Source organism: Conger conger, chromosome 6, assembly GCF_963514075.1.
Source record: "Conger conger chromosome 6, fConCon1.1, whole genome shotgun sequence".
NCBI classification, from domain to species: Eukaryota; Metazoa; Chordata; class Actinopteri; order Anguilliformes; family Congridae; genus Conger; species Conger conger.
This window is the reverse complement of record NC_083765.1, coordinates 64334954-64354125: the sequence shown is the minus strand read 5'-3', so window position 1 is coordinate 64354125 and position 19172 is coordinate 64334954. Positions and strand designations below refer to the sequence as shown.

General features: G+C 42.9%; 1 protein-coding gene across 5 annotated transcripts in view; it reads right to left on the bottom strand.

The window, feature by feature from the left end:
- The window catches only part of LOC133130254 (adenylate cyclase type 2-like), a 57741-nt gene that overhangs the window by 34461 nt on the left and 4108 nt on the right, over positions 1–19172 (bottom strand). The window contains exon 1 of one of the 5 annotated variants that reach the window (XR_009708935.1): positions 15150–15496. The exons of 1 other annotated variant lie outside the window; for it this stretch is intronic. The gene's annotated coding sequence lies outside the window, so the exon portion shown is untranslated. Of the gene's footprint in view, positions 1–15149; positions 15497–15593; positions 15647–19172 lie in introns of those variants that run through there. 3 more of the 5 variants (XM_061244681.1, XM_061244679.1, XM_061244682.1) reach the window with 3 other exon arrangements.

Below are 19172 nucleotides of genomic sequence, written 5' to 3'. Positions count from 1 at the left end.
TAGTTTACAGTTTTTCTCAATTGCTTACACAGTAACACTGGAACTTGAGACACAATGACCAAAACCTGAAACTTTTACACCAATTCTGCACAGATACAAACACATTTCCTTCTTTTCACTCATTTTGAAGTTTTAAACCACACGACACAGAATTCTCTACATTTTGAGAAGAGCGTCTGCTAAATGGCTGTAATGTAATAATAATATATTATCATGAATACAATACATTTAGCATGGATTTAAATATATGTTTTCAAAACCCTTTGTGTTGTGTATTTTGCTTTGGGGTTGTGTTCTGTAAATATATATTTTCTGGGTATATTTTCCAGTATATTTCTTCATGCATCTTTTTGGTTAGGGAAGTAATAGGCAACAATCATTGCTTTGGGGTTATGTGCAATCTAAACTACTGCACATCAAGACATCCCTAGAACCACAACATTTATAGACATGCAAAAAAAAAATTAATACTAACAATTAAAAAAACACACACACAAACTTCCAGACTGAGTAGCTATGTTTCATTATCAGCACAGTCATTATGCATGAAGAAACAGGCAGATGAATACTGTCATTCACAGCAAGGAGTCACATGCAATTAGTGCCATGCATTCAGAGGCCTTCATAGAGCTCAGTTATATTGTCAGGCTGTAAACATCTTCATACTTCCCAGTTCCTCTTGTCCACTTCCCCCCATATACAGCAGCTGAAAGGGTGAACCAATAGGAATGAGAGGAAGCATAAAGCTAGCAGGTGGAGAAACAGTGAATCAGCGGCAGGGTGCATGCATTGTGTTCCTGTTCACTGTGCGTGCATTGTGTTCCTGTTCACTGTGCGTGCATTGTGTTCCTGTTCATTGTGCATGCATTGTGTTCCTGTTCACTGTGCGTGCATTGTGTTCCTGTTCACTGTGCGTGCATTGTGTTCCTGTTCACTGTGCGTGCATTGTGTTCCTGTTCACTGTGCGTGCATTGTGTTCCTGTTCACTGTGCGTGCATTGTGTTCCTGTTCACTGTGTGTGCATTGTGTTCCTGTTCACTGTGCGTGCATTGTGTTCCTGTTCACTGTGCGTGCATTGTGTTCCTGTTCATAGTCCTGGGGTCTATGTTAGCAGTGTACCTAAAGCAGAAAGACAGACTGCACACACTTTGCGCCATAAATATTGCAAGCCAAATCGTAATCGCAATATTCAACAATGTTATGGCATAGCACATTTTCCTCGCATCACACAGCCCAGTGTAGCGGGTCACACACTCTTCATGGAAACAGCAAATCAAAAAACGTTGTGCAAAACATACACAGAAAAAGTTTCAGATCTGATTATCTCTGAGAGTGCAGCATGTATTCATGCAGAAAGGAGGATGTCTGGTCTCAATGGAGGAGTTCCTAAAAATGACTAAAAGCCATTCTCTCAGCACTCTTACTACAGCTTGAAATAGTTCATCCCAAAATACCACAAAAATGGCAAGCAAGCAAAGTTCCACTGTCCACAGTAACTACCTGACATGCTGTACATTTTTATAATTACAGCTTCCCAGAGAGGGAACTCATAAACCTCAGATAAATAAGCCTAGTTCTCATTATTATACGTGAGCAGAATCATTTCAATTCTTGAAAATGAAACAATACATCAACAAGACTGTAATTGTAACTATTAAAGGGCAAGGTAACAACAGAGCTGGACAAAACTAAGAACATCTGAATGCAGTCTGAACCCAACCCGAGGCCCCAGCTCCTCAGGCAAGCTGTCCTGGCACTGGAGCAGCAAATCCACAGTTTTAAAATTATTCTAAAATGCAAAATGAAGACTTAGATGCAATTTTGAAAGGCAGGTGGAACTGAAACTATGTATATAAAAGCCACCTAAATAAGCATGAATATTGTGTTTTGAAGCAGCGTCCTAATGACAATAGCTCAGCCAGAATCCATCAAACAATTACTCCCTTTGACTAACCGCAGCTCGGCAGTGCTTTATAATGCAGCTCCAAAGTTGCCATGGTGAAGAAATAATATGTTCGATTGGAAAGGAGAGGCAATGTAGAGTGGGATTCAGAAGCAGAGTGAAGGGTTAGCATTCTGCCTCTGTAGCTCTCATGAAGTCAAACTCACCCCAGCCATGTCAACTAAACAGCATCATACGATCGCTGAATCAGGGTTTTCTATATAACAATAATTCATACTAATGGTTTCTAAATAATGCATAACTGTACCTATTGTGAATGTAACTTACAGTATGTTGAGCATGGGAAAATCTGTTATTGCAAACTATTTTTGCAAATGATTAAGTACAGACTGATCTACAGTACTATACTTATTGATCTACAGCACTACTACAGTACTATACTTTATGATCTACAGTACTATACTTACTGAACTACAGTATTACTACAGTACTACACTTACTGATCTACAGTACTACACTTACTGATCTACAGTACTACTACTACAGTACTACACTTACTGATCTACAGTACTACTACTACAGTACTACACTTACTGATCTACAGTACTACTACAGTACTACACTTACTGATCTACAGTACTACTACAGTACTACACTTACTGATCTACAGTACTACTACTACAGTACTACACTTACTGATCTACAGTACTACTACAGTACTACACTTACTGATCTACAGTACTACTACAGTACTATACTTTCTGATCTAGAGTACTATACTTACTGAACTACAGTACTACTACAGTACTACACTTACTGATCTACAGTACTACTACAGTACTACACTTACTGATCTACAGTACTACTACTATAGTACTACACTTACTGATCTACAGTACTACTACTACAGTACTACACTTACTGATCTACAGTACTACTACAGTACTACACTCACTGATCTACAGTACTACTACTACTACAGTACTACACTTACTGATCTACAGTACTACTACTACAGTACTATACTTACTGATCTACAGTACTACACATTCTTCCATTTTCTAATAATTGCTCCAACAGTTGTTAACTTCTCACCAAGTTGCTTGCTTATTTTCTTGTAGCCCATCCCAGCCTTGTGCAGGTCTACAATTTTGTCCCTGATGTCCTTAGACAGCTCCTTTGTCTTGCCCTTGGTGGAAACGTTGAAATCTGATTGATTGTGTGGACAGGTGTCTTTTATACAGCTATATAAGGATGTAACGAGTTGACACAGGTGTTTTGGGTAATGAGCTGAGATTAGGAGTGCTTCTTAATGGAAAACTAACTGGTCTGTGGGAGCCAGAATTATTGCTGATTGGTAGGGGATCAAGTACTTATTTCATGCAAAAATACGATAATAAATTTATAAAATTTATATGATGTTGTTATTGTGGATTATTTTGTGATATTCTGTCTCTCAATGTTAAAATGTATGATTAAAATTCAACACAGTTCCATTCTTTGTAAGTGGGCAAACCTACAAAATCAGCAAGGGATCAAATAATTATTGCTCCCACTGTATACTGTGATGTATTGGTGATTCCCTTGCATTCCGTTTACTATACTGCACGGACGGAGCAGTCATTTGCAGCAGGATTACCCAGTGCTTTAGGTTTAAGCAGAATATAAGTGAGTGAGTGAGTGAGTCAGTGTGTGAGTGAGTGAGTGAGTGAGTGTGTGTGAGTGAGTGAGTGAGTGAGTGAGTGAGTGAGTGAGTGAGTGAGTGAGTGTGTGAGTATGTGAGTGTGAGTGTGTGAGTGAGTGTGTGAGTGAGTGAGTGATTACCCAGTGCTTTAGGATTGTTTAAGCAGAATATAAGTGAGTGAGTGAGTGTGTGAGTGAGTGAGTGAGTGAGTGAGTGAGTGAGTGAGTGAGTGTGTGAGTGTGTGTGAGTGAGTGTGTGAGTGAGTGAGTGAGTGAGTGTGTGAGTGAGTGAGTGAGTGTGTGAGTGAGTGTGTGAGTGTGTGAGTGAGTGTGTGAGTGTGTGAGTGAGTGAGTGTGTGAGTGAGTGAGTGAGTGTGTGAGTGAGTGAGTGAGTGAGTGTGTGAGTGAGTGAGTGAGTGAGTGAGTGAGTGTGTGAGTGAGTGAGTGAGTGTGTGAGTGAGTGTGTGAGTGTGTGAGTGAGTGTGTGAGTGTGTGAGTGAGTGAGTGTGTGAGTGAGTGAGTGAGTGAGTGTGTGAGTGAGTGAGTGAGTGAGTGAGTGAGTGTGTGAGTGAGTGAGTGAGTGAGTGAGTGAGTGTGTGAGTGAGTGAGTGAGTGAGTGAGGGATTACCCAGTGCTTTAGGATTGTTTTTTGCACCAGAAAACCACCACCAGGCTGCAAGTGTGAGCACTCTGCTGGATGGCTGTCATGAGCCCACCCTTGCCGGTGTGATGGACTTCATTTCCCCCACAGTAACAGATAAGCACCAGAGACTTTTATAGTGCCTGGTAGGCAGTGGTGTGCCTGGGCCCTGGCTATTGGGCTATAACCCTTTTCATTAGACCCGGGTCTCTTTTCAATGCCAAATTATTATGCAATAAATTATCAGTCTTGAGAATTCAAAATATACTACTATTATAATACTACTACAGGCATTTTAAATAGTCACCACACTATAGGTGATATAGGCGTGTTTCTTAACAATCTTTGCATACTCTCATGCTGCTCTCTCATGCTGCTCACTCATGCTGCATAGCTCTCTCATGCTGCTCACTCATGCTGCATAGCCATCTCATGCTGCATTGCTCTCTCATGCTGCTCTCTCAAGCTGTTCTCTCATGCTGCATAGCTCTCTCATGCTGTTCTCTCATGCTGCTCACTCATGCTGCATAGTTCTCTCATGCTGTTCTCTCATGCTGCTCACTCATGCTGCATAGCTCTCTCATGCTGCTCTCTCATGCTGCTCACTCATGCTGCATAGCTCTCTCATGCTGCTCTCTCAGGGATGCGTCAACATGCTCGCTTCAGCCAGACAGCCACACAGAGGACTTGGTCGTGCAATGAAGAACAAATTTAATTCTCAATACCCTGATATTATCTGAATTATGGGACTTATAACAAACACTGCTGTTTTGTGCAAATCATTTGACATTATCTTGTTAGTCACTGGCCATCCATTTTTTCTAATAAATGCAGGAAGTACAGATGACAATGCGATTATGGCCTGCATGTTTCATAAAGCAGTTATAATGAACAAGCTAACAAACTATATGTGACCACAGATTCACAGCCTGGGCAGAGTGGATCACATGAGCGCATAAAGAACAACTTCCCTAACAGTGTGTCCTCCTCTACACCACTCTACTGTCATGGAAAATAACCACTCTGTTTGCGCTGACAAAAAAAAGTGTGAGACAGTTGAAATGATTGTCGTGGTTAGCATAGGTAGAAACCACAGGTCGTACTCATACATCTAGTCACATATGCCAGAGGTCATCTAAGGTTCATCTAGAATTTTCATCTTCTTCTTTCTTCTTTCTCTTTTCACAAAGATATGCAATCAGCAAAAGCATACACTCATATTAAACCACACATTAGTCCATGAATAAACACAATACAACTTAAGGGGCAGACAACTACATTTTGTTTCTGAAAACAGTCGTGCTCACTGTCCAGTCAGAGCAGGTTCAGAGCAGTGCAGACCAGGAGTGTCAAACTGAACTCCCCAGGGGCTGAAGTACAGACCAGGAGTGTCAAACTGAACTCCCCAGGGGCTGAAGTACAGACCAGGAGTGTCAAACTGAACTCCCCAGGGGCTGAAGTACAGACCAGGAGTGTCAAACTGAACTCCCCGGGGGCTGAAGTACAGACCAGGAGTGTCAAACTGAACTCCCCGGGGGCTGAAGTACAGACCAGGAGTGTCAAACTGAACTCCCCGGGGGCTGAAGTACAGACCAGGAGTGTCAAACTGAACTCCCCGGGGGCTGAAGTGATCGTGTGGTCTCTTTTCAATCAGCTGCCAATTAAGGCCTTGAAAACAAGATGGATTCTTTTGTCAATCACTGACTGCAGACCAAACAATCAGGCACTGTGGCCCTCCACTGCAGCTCTCCAGCACTGTACACCTGTGGTACAGACATGTTACACACAACAGCAATTACAATGAGAACTCAATATGTCAATATATCCAATGGGTAACCTAGAAAAGGAAATAGAGCAGCCAGAACGGAAAGGATCTTTGCAAATGAATAGGTTTCAGAGACAATAGAACAAGGGAATGAGTCACTGTAATACAAGAAAGCAGAAAGCAGACATGTCCCTCACCATGCACCAGTGCCCCAGCCAGGGGCTCATTCACCAAAGCGCTTGGCATGCAGTTTAACTTTAAAACATGCTAATAAAACAGACCAAATGGCTACAGACAGGGCGGCCTGTAGCTTAGTGGTTAAGGTAAATGACTGGGACACGCAAGGTTGGTGGTTCTAATCCCGGTGTAGCCACAATAAGATCCGCACAGCTGTTGGGCCCTTGAGCAAGGTTCTTAACCCTGCATTGCTCCAGGGAAGGATTGTCTCCTGCTTAGTCTAATCAACTGTATGTCGCTCTGATAAGAGCGTCTGCCAAATGCCAATAATGTAATGTAATGCAGACCATTTTCTTCCCTTGAGATAACTACAGATAGTCTAACAAGGTGACTGAACAATATAGCACAGTATATAACATAGGCGATGTATGTCAAGTTTATATTTAGAGTATAAATCTTTGTACATTTAAGTACTTTATAATGTGCCCCAACACAAGCGGCCAATAAAATGCCTATGCACCACTTGGTCTCACAAAAGTCCCTGTTGAAAATTCCAACTGGAAAGGGTACCACAAGGATGTATGTAATGCAAGGTACAGAGTACCTTACTGATCTACAGTACTACTACAGTATTTAGTAGCTATTTACCGCTGTGGTTAAATACCCTGAGGGCACACACAACAGCTACATTTAGAGCAAGTGTGATTGTGCCACCCTTCCGCCACAGGGGGCATCACTGGTGGATGGCTCTCGGTGGCAGTGGGGAGGTTCATTTGAATATTACAAATAGCAAAATGCCTAATGTTATGATAAAGTGTAAGCTATGTATATTACTCTACTGGCAAGATGTAATAGTTCAAATAAAAGACATAATTAAAATGTTTTATTTTTATTACAACGTAGGTCTAGTGTTATGTTCCTGCGTTCTGTCTGTTAGTTTATTACTGTTTATTATCGTAATTTTTGTAATTTATTATTTTTCATATTCATGTCTGGTATTCTGTTTATATTCATTAGACCAGGAGTCACTGTAATACACTGTAATACAAGTAATACATTTAGCGACTAGCGACTAGACTAGACCTATCGACAGCAGCTCCTGGCTACAGGTCAGTGTTTCTCCTGACTTTATTATTCACACAATCACAAGGATTACAAAGTAAATTCGTAAGGGGCAACACAACATCGGAGAAGTTCCAGCAGAAACTACCAGCAGAAGAGCACGGGCACACAAGTTTATTTTCCACCAACCTTCTTGCTCCAAAAAGGCCTTCGGTACTCCAGGCCGAGGCTCGGGCGGCCTACCCCGCGGCGAGACACGTATTACCGTATTACAGAATAATAAAATGTCAATCCTGACCTCTTTACACTGCGAAAGTTGTAAAAGTTTAAATGAGAGGATTGCAGTTCTGGAAGGACGGATCTCCATCTTGCACTCCATTAAAGACGATGAGCTGTTCCTCGATTCATTTATGGAACCCCGTGGAACTGATGCTGCTGTTTCGCTGCTTCGCCCCGAGGCCGAGCTCCCCGTGGCCGGGGCGGCTTCGAAGGATTGGTCCCAGCTAGGGGCTAAGCCAAAGAACTGCAGCACTCCAGCTTCCACAGCTAATGCTGCTTGGATTACTGTCCCGACGGGCAGCCAACAAGGAAGGCGCACCTCCTTACCCCCAGTCCCAGAAGAGTTGCGGCTGACGAACACCTTCCAAGTATTGGACGGACTCACTCAGCCCTGGGAAGACCCCCAACAGAACAACACTTCGGACCTACATGTTGCTTGCGTTTTGAGCAAGCCTGGCTCCGCTCGGCCGGCGGTCTTCACACCGGGCAGCGACCTCTGATTCCCGACGAAGGATCCTCAGGGAGGTGGTGATCAGCCACTCTGGTGGTTCTCCTGACCCTGGTCCAATGCGGAGTCCTCCCAGGTCTGATGTTGCGGCCCTGCCGCAGCCTCTGCCTGCGTGACATGGTCCCCGGGGTCGCCGACGCGATCGCGTAGATCCCTCGCCCCTTCATCTCGTCAGTGCCCCTCTCCCGGGGAGATGATCTCCACTTCCCATTGCAGGCCTATGAAGGAGCCTGTCCCTTCTCAACCTCGTCCCCTTTTCTCTCCAACAACCCTTATAGTGGGTGATTCGATTACCCGGAAACTTCGGTTTGCGAATGCAGCTACACACTGCTTTCCTGGAGCATCTTGGGTAAGCTACCGGACCCCTACCGTCGCGATAGTCAGGCTTGCCGTGGTATGCGAGTGCTCTGTCCAGTTGCACATACCTTAAATTCTCCCTCCCCCAGTGTCGATTCGGCTGTTACTCAACAGGTAAACCTTCGCATGGCTCTAATGAATGCAAGGTCAATAGTAAATAAAACATTTTTATTAAATTACTTTTTTATCTCCCGGGGATTGGATTTTATGTTCATTACGGAAACCTGGCTCCATGCTGACGAATATGCACCTTTCTCTGAACTCCTTCCCCCTGACTGTTCATTCCTCAGCTCCCCTCGCACCACTGGTAACGGTGGAGGCATAGCCTCAGTGTTTAGATCTAATCTCATGTGCCGACTGTGTCATTCCACACCTACTTACTCTAGTTTTGAGTTGCAGCTCTTTGAAATGAACCTGTCCTCCCCGGTGCTCTGCGCTGTTGCTTATCGTCCGCCAAAATGTAACACGGACTTCATTAATGATTTTGCGGACTTTTTGTCGGGGATCATGGTTAAATATGACCATATTGAGTTTAATGTCCATGTGTGCTGTGAATCAAGACCTTTAACCAGGGAATTTCTGCACTTAATTGATTCTTTTAATCTCATCCAATCTGTATCTGGTCCGACACATGAAAAGGGACACACATTGGATCTTGTCTTATCGTTTGGTCTATCTGTTTCTGTAAATTAAATGTACAGCATGTATCGCAGACCATTTACCTGTCCTGTTTACATCTTCTATCCCTTGTTCAGGAATCAAATCACGTGCCTCCGCACGCCGTTTGCGCTCAATCAACCAGTCGACCGCATCACAGTTCTCTGATATTTTCAGCGTCTCCTCGATTTGTGCGCTGGATGCCAACTGTGCTATCAGTGCTGAGGAGCTTATCTCCATGTTTGATTTTACATGTTCTGAAATACTGGAGGCGGCACGGATGGTGCAGTGGGTAGCACTGCCGCCTCATAGCAAGGAGGTCCTGTGCGGAGTTTGCATGTTCTCCCCGTGTTTGCTTGGGTTTCCTCCGGGTACTCCGATTTCCGCCCACAGTCCAAAGACATGCATGTTAGGCTGATTGGAGAGTCTAAATTGCCCGTAGGTATGAGTGTGTGAGTGAATGGTGTGTGTGCCCTGCGATGGACTGGCGACCTGTCCAGGGTGTATTCCTGCCTTTCGCCCAATGTATGCTGGAATAGGCTCCAGCCCCCCTGCGACCCTGTTCAGGATAAGCGGGTTCAGATAATGGATGGATGGATGGATGAAATACTGGATTCTGTTGCTCCTTTTAGGCTTAGACGCACCAAAGCACTTTCAGAGCCGTGGCTTAATGATTCCACTCGTTCTCTCAGGCGTGCTTGCAGGCGCGCTGAGAGAAAGTGGAGAAAAGATAAAATCCATGTCTCTCTAGAAATCCTGCGTAGTTGCCTATCAGACTACCAGAGAGCTGTTAAAACTGCCAAAACAGAGTATATATCTACCTTAGTCTCCAAAAACACCCACAAGCCTCGGGTTCTTTTTAATGTTTTTAATTCCCTTATTAACCCCCGTGATGTATCCCCCATCATATCTTCACCCGCACTCTGTGAAAATTTTCTAAAATTTTTCATTGAGAAGGTCTCTACTCTTAGGCTAGCCCACACGAGTGTTAACACATTGAGTGTTACCATTGACCCTGCTCCATCTCTGTGCTCTGCCATTTTTTACCAGTTTAAGCCTATATCCCTCCCTTCGCTCTCAGATATAATTAAGCATCTGAGGCCTACATATTGCCCCTCAGACAGCATCCCCTCTCGTCTTCTCAAAGAAGTTTTTGATTCAGTTGGTGCTAGCGTATTATTGCTAATCAATCTCAGTCTCAGTTCAGGATGTGTCCCAGCTGCATTCAAACATGCTGTAGTGCAACCACTGCTCAAAAAGAAAAATCTTGACCCCTCGGTTCTCTCTAACTTTAGGCCTATCTCCAAGTTACCTTTTTTGTCTAAAGTATTGGAGAAAGCAGTTTTTATTCAGTTACAATCATTTTTAGATAAAAATGTTTCAGTCTGGTTTTAAACCTCGGCACAGTACTGAAACTGCCCTTTTACGAGTTTTTAATGATCTGATAATAACTACAGACTCTGGTGAGCCTGCTATCCTGGTGCTCTTAGACTTGACAGCGGCATTTGAATCATGTTGAATCATGTTGAATCAGTGAATCATGAGATTCTTTTATCTCGCCTTGAACACTGTGTGGGTATTAAGGGGGCTGCCTTGGAGTGGTTTCGGTCGTACCTATTGGACAGGAGTTTCTCTGTCCATGTGGGAGATTACTCCTCAGATACAGCCCACTCACTTGTGGAGTCCCCCAGGGCTCTATTCTAGGTCCTATTTTATTTTCTTTATATATGCTTCCCCTGGGGTCAATTTTCAGGAAGCACAACCTTTCTTTCCATTGCTATGCTGATGATGTACAGATTTACTTACCTGTAAAATCTCAATGCAAGAAGTCACTGCAGCTTTTACTTGCATGTCTTAAAGACTTAACAAACTGGATGGATGCTAACTTCCTGCATTTAAATGAAAATAAGACAGAGGCCATTATGTTTGGACATTCAACTCAATTGGAGGACATTGTTGGTGCTTTGGGCCCCCTGGCCCCCAAAAATGTTCCTGCTGCGAAAAGCCTTGGTTTCACCTTTGACAGTGCCTTTAAACTTGAGAAGCAAATTAGTGCTGTTGTCAAAGCTGCCTTTTTTCAGTTAAGACAAATAGCCAAGGTCAAGGCCTATCTTTCTCAAAAGGATTTGGAAAGAGTGGTCCATGCTTTTATAACATCTCGGCTGGACTACTGCAATTCTCTATATATAGGCTTAGACCAGTCCTCTCTCTGCCGTCTGCAGCTAGTGCAGAACGCTGCTGCCCGCCTTCTGACTGGCAAAAAGAAACGGGAGCATATTACATCAGCACTGTCATCCCTACATTGGCTTCCTGTCCATTACAGGATAAATTTTAAATTTTTATTATTTGTTTTTAAGGCAATGAATGGTCTAGCACCTACATACTTGTCTGAACTCCTCAACATGTATACCCCAGCTAGATCACTTAGATCATGCAATCAGCAACTTTTGGATGTCCCTTTGTCGAGGAGAGCTAGGAGGGGTGACCGGGCCTTTGAGGTAGCTGGCCCCAAGTTGTGGAACAGCCTACCGCCACATATTAAATCTGCCCAAAACATAGATGTTTTTAAATCCTTGTTAAAAACCCACCTTTTTAGTGAGGCCTTTATGTCAGACATAAATGGGAAATCAACATGTATTTCATTTTATTTCATTTTATTTCATTTTATTTCATTTTATTTTTAATTTTATTGCCTAGTTTTTTGTACAGCACTTTGGTCAACCATGGTTGTTTTAAATGTGCTTTATAAATAAAGTTTATTATTATTATTATTATTAGTCTTTGCACTCGTCTTCCCCTGTGATGTCTGAGTCTGAATGTTTACTAGCCCAGTCACTCCCCTGTCTGCGTGCCCCACTATTTTGGTGTTTACGGTAGTTCCAGGGTTCAACCTTCCTATCTTGCATTCCTTACTTCCTGCTTTCTCTCCAGTTCATGTTTGTACATAGCATTAATATACTAGTCCCAACTAACATAGAATTTGTACAGTACTAATTATACTAACACACTAATATGTTCGTCAAACTAACAAACTAACATTCACTAGTTTTGGGTATTTGTCATTTAAATCACTTAACTAACTTAACGCATCTCCAGTGTCAATTCTGTTCTGTAACTCCGCCTCCCTATTCTATCACTGATTACTTGCTTAGTTTCAGCGAAGTATTCGCACCTGTCTCGCCGTATCTCTGCATCTCCTGATTTTGTGCAATTGTCTACTCTCTAGTCCGGAGCCGTTTGTATTACGTGTGTGTCTTTGTGAATCCAGTCCTGTATTACATGTGTGTCTTTGTGAATCCAGTCCTGTATTACGTGTGTGTCTTTGTGAATCCAGTACTGTATTACATGTGTGTCTTTGTGAATCCAGTCCTGTATTACATGTGTGTCTTTGTGAATCCAGTCCTGTATTACATGTGTGTCTTTGTGAATCCAGTCCACGTTTTCGTTTCCCCCTCATTATTGTCCTTGCCCTTGTGGCATTCCGCCTTGTATATCTGGATTTCTGGTTTTGTCCCCTGCCTGCTTCCCTGGACTCTTTTTTGTTTTTAGTGGATATCTGACCTCCTGGTTTTTGACCTTGGCCTGTTTTTTGAGTCCACTCTCTCTGCCCCTGCTTTTGCAATTAAACCTGCCATTTTTTCTGCACCCGTCTGCTTTTGGTTCTTCTGTTCCCCCGGTGTAACACCTACTCTTATTTAAAAATAATCGGAATTTTTCCACCCCTCAGATACCCCTTGAAACCTTAGGCCAGCCCGTGTAGAACAGAGGGCTGCTACAGTGGCAACACGAGGCAGGAGGATGAGAATGATTTGGTCGGCTGGCGTTTCTTGCAGATCTCAGATTGCACGTCGCATTGATAGTGAAAGGAGCCACAGGCATGTCATCCTGAGATCCACATCTTCCTCTGACTCGTGCAATTCAACCTGCAGACTGCGGCGTGACAGGAAGCCACACTTTCACATGCTTCAGACTTCAGCGTGCGCATAGCTCAGGTTGTGTACCGATGACAATGAACTCAGAAGCCAACCATTCAGACTTTAGATTAAAATAAATCACAGCAAGTAAATATGGAGAGAAACAACATTGGAGAAACAACATTGGCTAGTATGTCCCCTGTATGTAAAAGATAGAGAGCACACTGCTATTGTGCCCCTAGAGAAACTCTGGCCCCTTTGGTGGCCATATTGCTGGGTACATTGACTGGCACATGGACTGGAACATTCTGTTCACGCAACGCAGATCAAGACTGACCTGCCCAAACCTGAGAAATATAGCATAAGACAGCAGAGAGGAAATTAAAGCATTTAAACACATTTAAAGCTGTTTTAATGTGAAGACATCTGCTGGGGGGTAGCGTTTTGTGTGAACGAGCATATGAACTCAATGTTATATGCAGGGGGAATCAGCATTAAGGACTAATTGCCTTCAGACGAAGTGCCAATACCTGCTGTGATAAGATGGAAGCCCAGGTGCTCCACCACAGGTGATAAGATGGAGCCCAGGTGCTCCACCACAGTGCCAGCTGTGTAGAGCACATAGCTTCTTTAAGGGCTCCCTTTCATCTCACTTTGACTGGCTCATTCATTTAAATTCATTCGTATTCTGTTTGCTATTATATGTTTGGCTGATCTATATTTGCTTGAACATATGGTTCTATTGACTGTGTCCTCACCAAATACATATTGAATTAACTCATGTGTGTAGCCCGTATCTGCTAGTCAGCTCCACAGTTCTAATCCATCGCTCCACTCTATACTGAAGAGGACAAAGGTTTCTGTGAGTCATCAGTTATGTTTTCTCCAGAATGTTGATTCATAATTTCCGGGGAGAGGGGTCATCTCTTTCCAGATGAGCTCATTCACTATAGTCCTCAAAGTCTGCAGTTGCATCAGAAAAGTGTGAGACGCAAAAATAATGCTTGAAAACAACAAGCCACCTTATTTCAATAGCAACACAATTATCTGTAGTTTAGTCATTTCCTTGATTAACAACGTGATTAAGTGATGGTACTGTCAGGTGCAGCCACTCTACTCAATTAGGTAAAACAGAAATAAAACTCTTTATTTGCGCACATTTCAAACAACATTATTCCAAATTGTTGATACATGAAGCTACTCTTTGTTTTCCGTACTCATACTGTGAGAATATTCATGGCAAAGATGAAGGCTATCTATCAATATGCAAATTTAGTCACATAAACAATCGAGCTCAGGTTAGGTAGCATTTATTGCAACACAATAAATTGATTTTTCCCATTGGCAAACTAGTTAATCAAGGTAAATGATTGAAAACAGGTCAAGACCAATAATTTGTTTAAGGGAATATATTATGCCGCCTCAATTTTGAGCTCAAGAGCCGCTACTGCCGATAATTGCATCTAAACCCTTCCTATAATTTGTCTTTCACATCAACTGTGGAGGGAGTTGAGCCCACTTTCATTTCCAGAACTGCAAGAGGAAATCAGCACTGTACATAGCATGGCCAGGCCAGTAGGCATATCCTCTTTCTGTATGGGGAAATACTCCATCTTAGGTTTCAGCTTTCTTCTGTTCCCGTCACAGACTCAAAGAGTCAGAGATTAATTTAAATGCCTGCTGGAGGACAATTAAAACAAACTGTAGTCCCCCTGTTGCTCTGAGCTTCTGAAGAGATGTCAGAAGTCCACCACGAGACAAAATGACCATTTGAAGTGTGATTGAGTGCTCTGCTTCCTGTTGAGAGTGATGGTCAAACTATTGCCATTCCCATAAAGACAGTGGTATCAATAATTCTACAGACATTAGAATTAAAAAAGGTAATACAAATATTGAAAAGAAAACAGTGAGGAAACTGAGCACATGGATCATTACTCTCACAGTGCAGTGCGACACATTTCCTGATCTGCTCCAGCAAGTGTAATTTGCATCGCATCAGACATTGACTGAAGCCCAGAACACACAGAATGCAATAGAAAGATCTGTATGTCATCTCAAGCAAACCCCAAGCCTGGGAGCTACACACAATCACCACAGCATGTACAACCTCAGCTTAAAAAAGGCATTGATACAGCACAAATATTATACACACATCCACACAAAGCTCAACACAACACAATGCCTGCTCTTAGGTCAGCACTCACCTGCTCGCCTGCTGTTATCAAGAACCTGGCAGAGAACACACTCTCTGGATCCGCACGTCACAGAAGCACAATCAGTGTTTTACTCCAGATTGGGAAAAACACAGCAGTGCTTTCAGCTGCAATACACCAACCCGAAAAACACTGCAGAAAAGGCTCTTATCCACTTGGGGCGCTGTCAGTGGAGTTACGCAACACTGTGGTGCTACGGTATGAATGTGACCACAAACAGTCAAAGAGGTAGAGAGACAAAAACGCCTACACATGAACGCATGCACACATTGTGCACCCACACACACGCGCACACACACAAAAATGCACACACACACTCACTCACACTCACACAGGCACACACACTCACACACACACAAACACACACACTCACACGCACACACACACCTACTCCATAACGTTTACAGCAATATGCTTCCTGGGCTATATACTTACAGTATATGCGGAAGAGTGCCTGACTGTTGAAGAGTAACTGACTGTTGAAGAGTGCCTGACTGTTGAAGAGTGCCGGACTGTTGCCTTCAACAAAGGAAGGCTGGTGAAGAATGACACAGTGATGAGAGGAGCCCCACTGCACTTCAACGACACAGAAATCCCAGCACTGAGCAGCAGGCTGGACTGCTCCTTATCGCAGTGCTACAGTAACTCCCTTCCCCTCACAGTCCTTATTGGTCCACATGCCAGCCTGTCTCATTCCCATCTTCACCATGCTCCAAACAAATTGCCTAATGACAAAGCCTTTCACCAAATTATGAAGCACAAGCATCAGGCATAGGGTGGCCTGTAGCGTAGTGGTTAAGGTAAATGACTGGGACACGTAAGGTTGGTGGTTCTAATCCTGGTGTAGCCACAATAAGATCTGCACAGCTCTTGGGCCCTTGAGCAAGGCCCTCAACCCTGCATTGCTCCAGGGGAGGATTGTCTCCTGCTTAGTCTAATCAACTGTATGTCGCTCTGGATAAGAGCGTCTGCCAAATGCCATTAATGTAATGTAATGCATACTTACAATCACTAGACTTTACAAACTGAATGTTTCCTATTTACACTGCAGGCATTGGAAATACACTCACTCAATCAGCTGTTTACCATGATCCCAAGCCAACCCACCACCGACTGGTTCCACTCCTGAGATTCAACAACAACCAAGTTCTACTGGAAAAATACAAAACCCAGAATCAAATTAGCTACTCTTCAGTAAACTCAATCCACCAAAAACATAATTAATACTTTGACACCCTGCAAATAAACCCCAATGTGGCATAACCCTGACTTCCAGCTCAACAACACACTGAATTTCACCACATGGAAACAAAAAAGGTATTACCCATCTCCAAAACATTTTTCAAGAGAAGACATGAATCACTTTTAAAGATCTAATCCAGAGATACGGCGTTGGGAGAGACCTTCAATATATTCAGCTAAAATCTGTCCTGAAATCCAAAATCAATATAGTGCAGAATGACCTGCAGCCACCATTACTCATAACAGAAATCAATGAAATACCATCTCCAAAGAAAATTCTCTCTAAATTATACAAACTACTAACAGATATGGACTCTACAATACACCTCCCCATCACAGGATGGGAACTGAATTTGGCCATCTCTCCCAATGCCGACTTCTAGCAACACCAATCACATTCACAATGACTAGCAACACTAACGTACACCAACACCTTCACAATCACTAACAATACTAACTTACATCAACGCATTCACAATGACTAGCAACACTAACGTACACCAACACCTTCACAATCACGAACAACACTAACTTACACCAACACATTCACAATCACTAACAACACTAACTTACACCAACACATTCACAATGACTGACAATACTAACTTACACCAACACATTCACAATGACTGACAACACTAACTTACACCAACACATTCACAATGATTAACAACAGTAACTTACACCAACACATTCACAATGACTGACAACACTAACTTACACCAACACATTCACAATGACTGACAACACTAACTTACACCAACACATTCACAATGACTGACAATACTAACACCAACACATTCACAATGACTGACAACACTAACACCAACACATTCACAATGACTAATGACACAAACACCAACACATTCACAATGACTAACAACACTAACACCAACATATTCACAATGACTAACAACACTAATGTACAACTAATTTAATACAAGGGAAACCACAGAGCACATATTCCTCAACACAAGATGTATAAAATGGGACTAGCACACACTGACATATGCTCACACTGCACTCTGAACTCTGAACAATTATTTCCAGGCTACTTGGCTATGCCCACCCATCCAACCCTTTTGGCACACGGTCACTAAAACATGATCCTGTTTGGCACACAGTCACTAAAACATGGTCCTGTTTGGCACACGGTCACTAAAACATGGTTCTGTTTGGCACATGGTCACTAAAACATGGTCCTGTTTGGCACACGGTCACTAAAACATGATCCTGTTTGGCACACAGTCACTAAAACATGGTCCTGTTTGGCACACGGTCACTAAAACATGGTTCTGTTTGGCACATGGTCACTAAAACATGGTTCTGTTTGGCACATGGTCACTAAAACATGGTCCTGTTTGGCACACGGTCACTAAAACATGGTCCTGTTTGGCACACGGTCACTAAAACATGGTCCTGTTTGGCACACGGTCACTAAAACATGGTCCTGTTTGGCACACGGTCACTAAAACATGGTTCTGTTTGGCACACGGTCACTAAAACATGGTCCTGTTTGGCACACGGTCACTAAAACATGGTCCTGTTTGGGCTGCAGCATTCCTCTATCTCCCTCCCTCTGCTCATAAACTCAACACCCAGAACTCACTGCCCAAACTCTCGCCAAGAACACTGTCCTCTTACATTGGAAAAATACTATGCGATGGTTGAACCTTCTCACAGAATACATATCATTAGAAAAAATATATGAAAATAATAATATGAAATAATATGAAATTATATAAACTTTAAAGAATCAACTTGAAAACTTCACTGAAATCTGGACACCCATCATAGGTTACCTAAACTTACCGCTTAATTAGTGCCACTCACACAAACACATATTCATATGCACAGCAAGCACACACACTCACAAGTAAATATGATGATATACATATCATCCATACACAGCCACACACTCTCAGTTTTACCCTCAAAATGTATCTCATAGACCCAACATCAAACCAATTAATGTATAGTCCACATACTAACACCCATACTCACACTCCAATAACACACACATGCTCCAAACACACACACACACACACACTCCAATAACACACACACACACACACACACACACACCATATACTAACACCCAAACTCACACTCCAATAACACACACACATGCACACTCACACTCCAATAACACACACACACACACTCACACTCTGTATAATACAAACACACACACACATACTAACACCCATACTCACACTCCAGTAACACACACACATGCACACTCACACTCCAATAACACACACACACACACACACTCACACTCTGTATAATACATACACACACACACACACATACTAACACCCATACTCACACTCCAGTAACACACACACTCCAATAACAGACACACACACACTCACACTCCAATGACACACACACACACACACACATACATTCACACTCCAATAACACACACACACACACACACATACACTCACACTCCAATAACACGCACACATATACTCACACTCCAATAACACACACACACACACATACACTCACACTCCAACAACACAGACACACACACACTCACACTCCAATAACACACACACACACACACACACACACATACACTCACACTCCAACAACACAGACACACACACTCACACTCCAATAACACAGACAAACACACACACTCACACTCCAATAGCACACACACACACTCAGACTCCAATAACACAAACACACACACACATACACTCACACTCCAATAACACAGACACACACACACATATACACTCACACACCAATAAC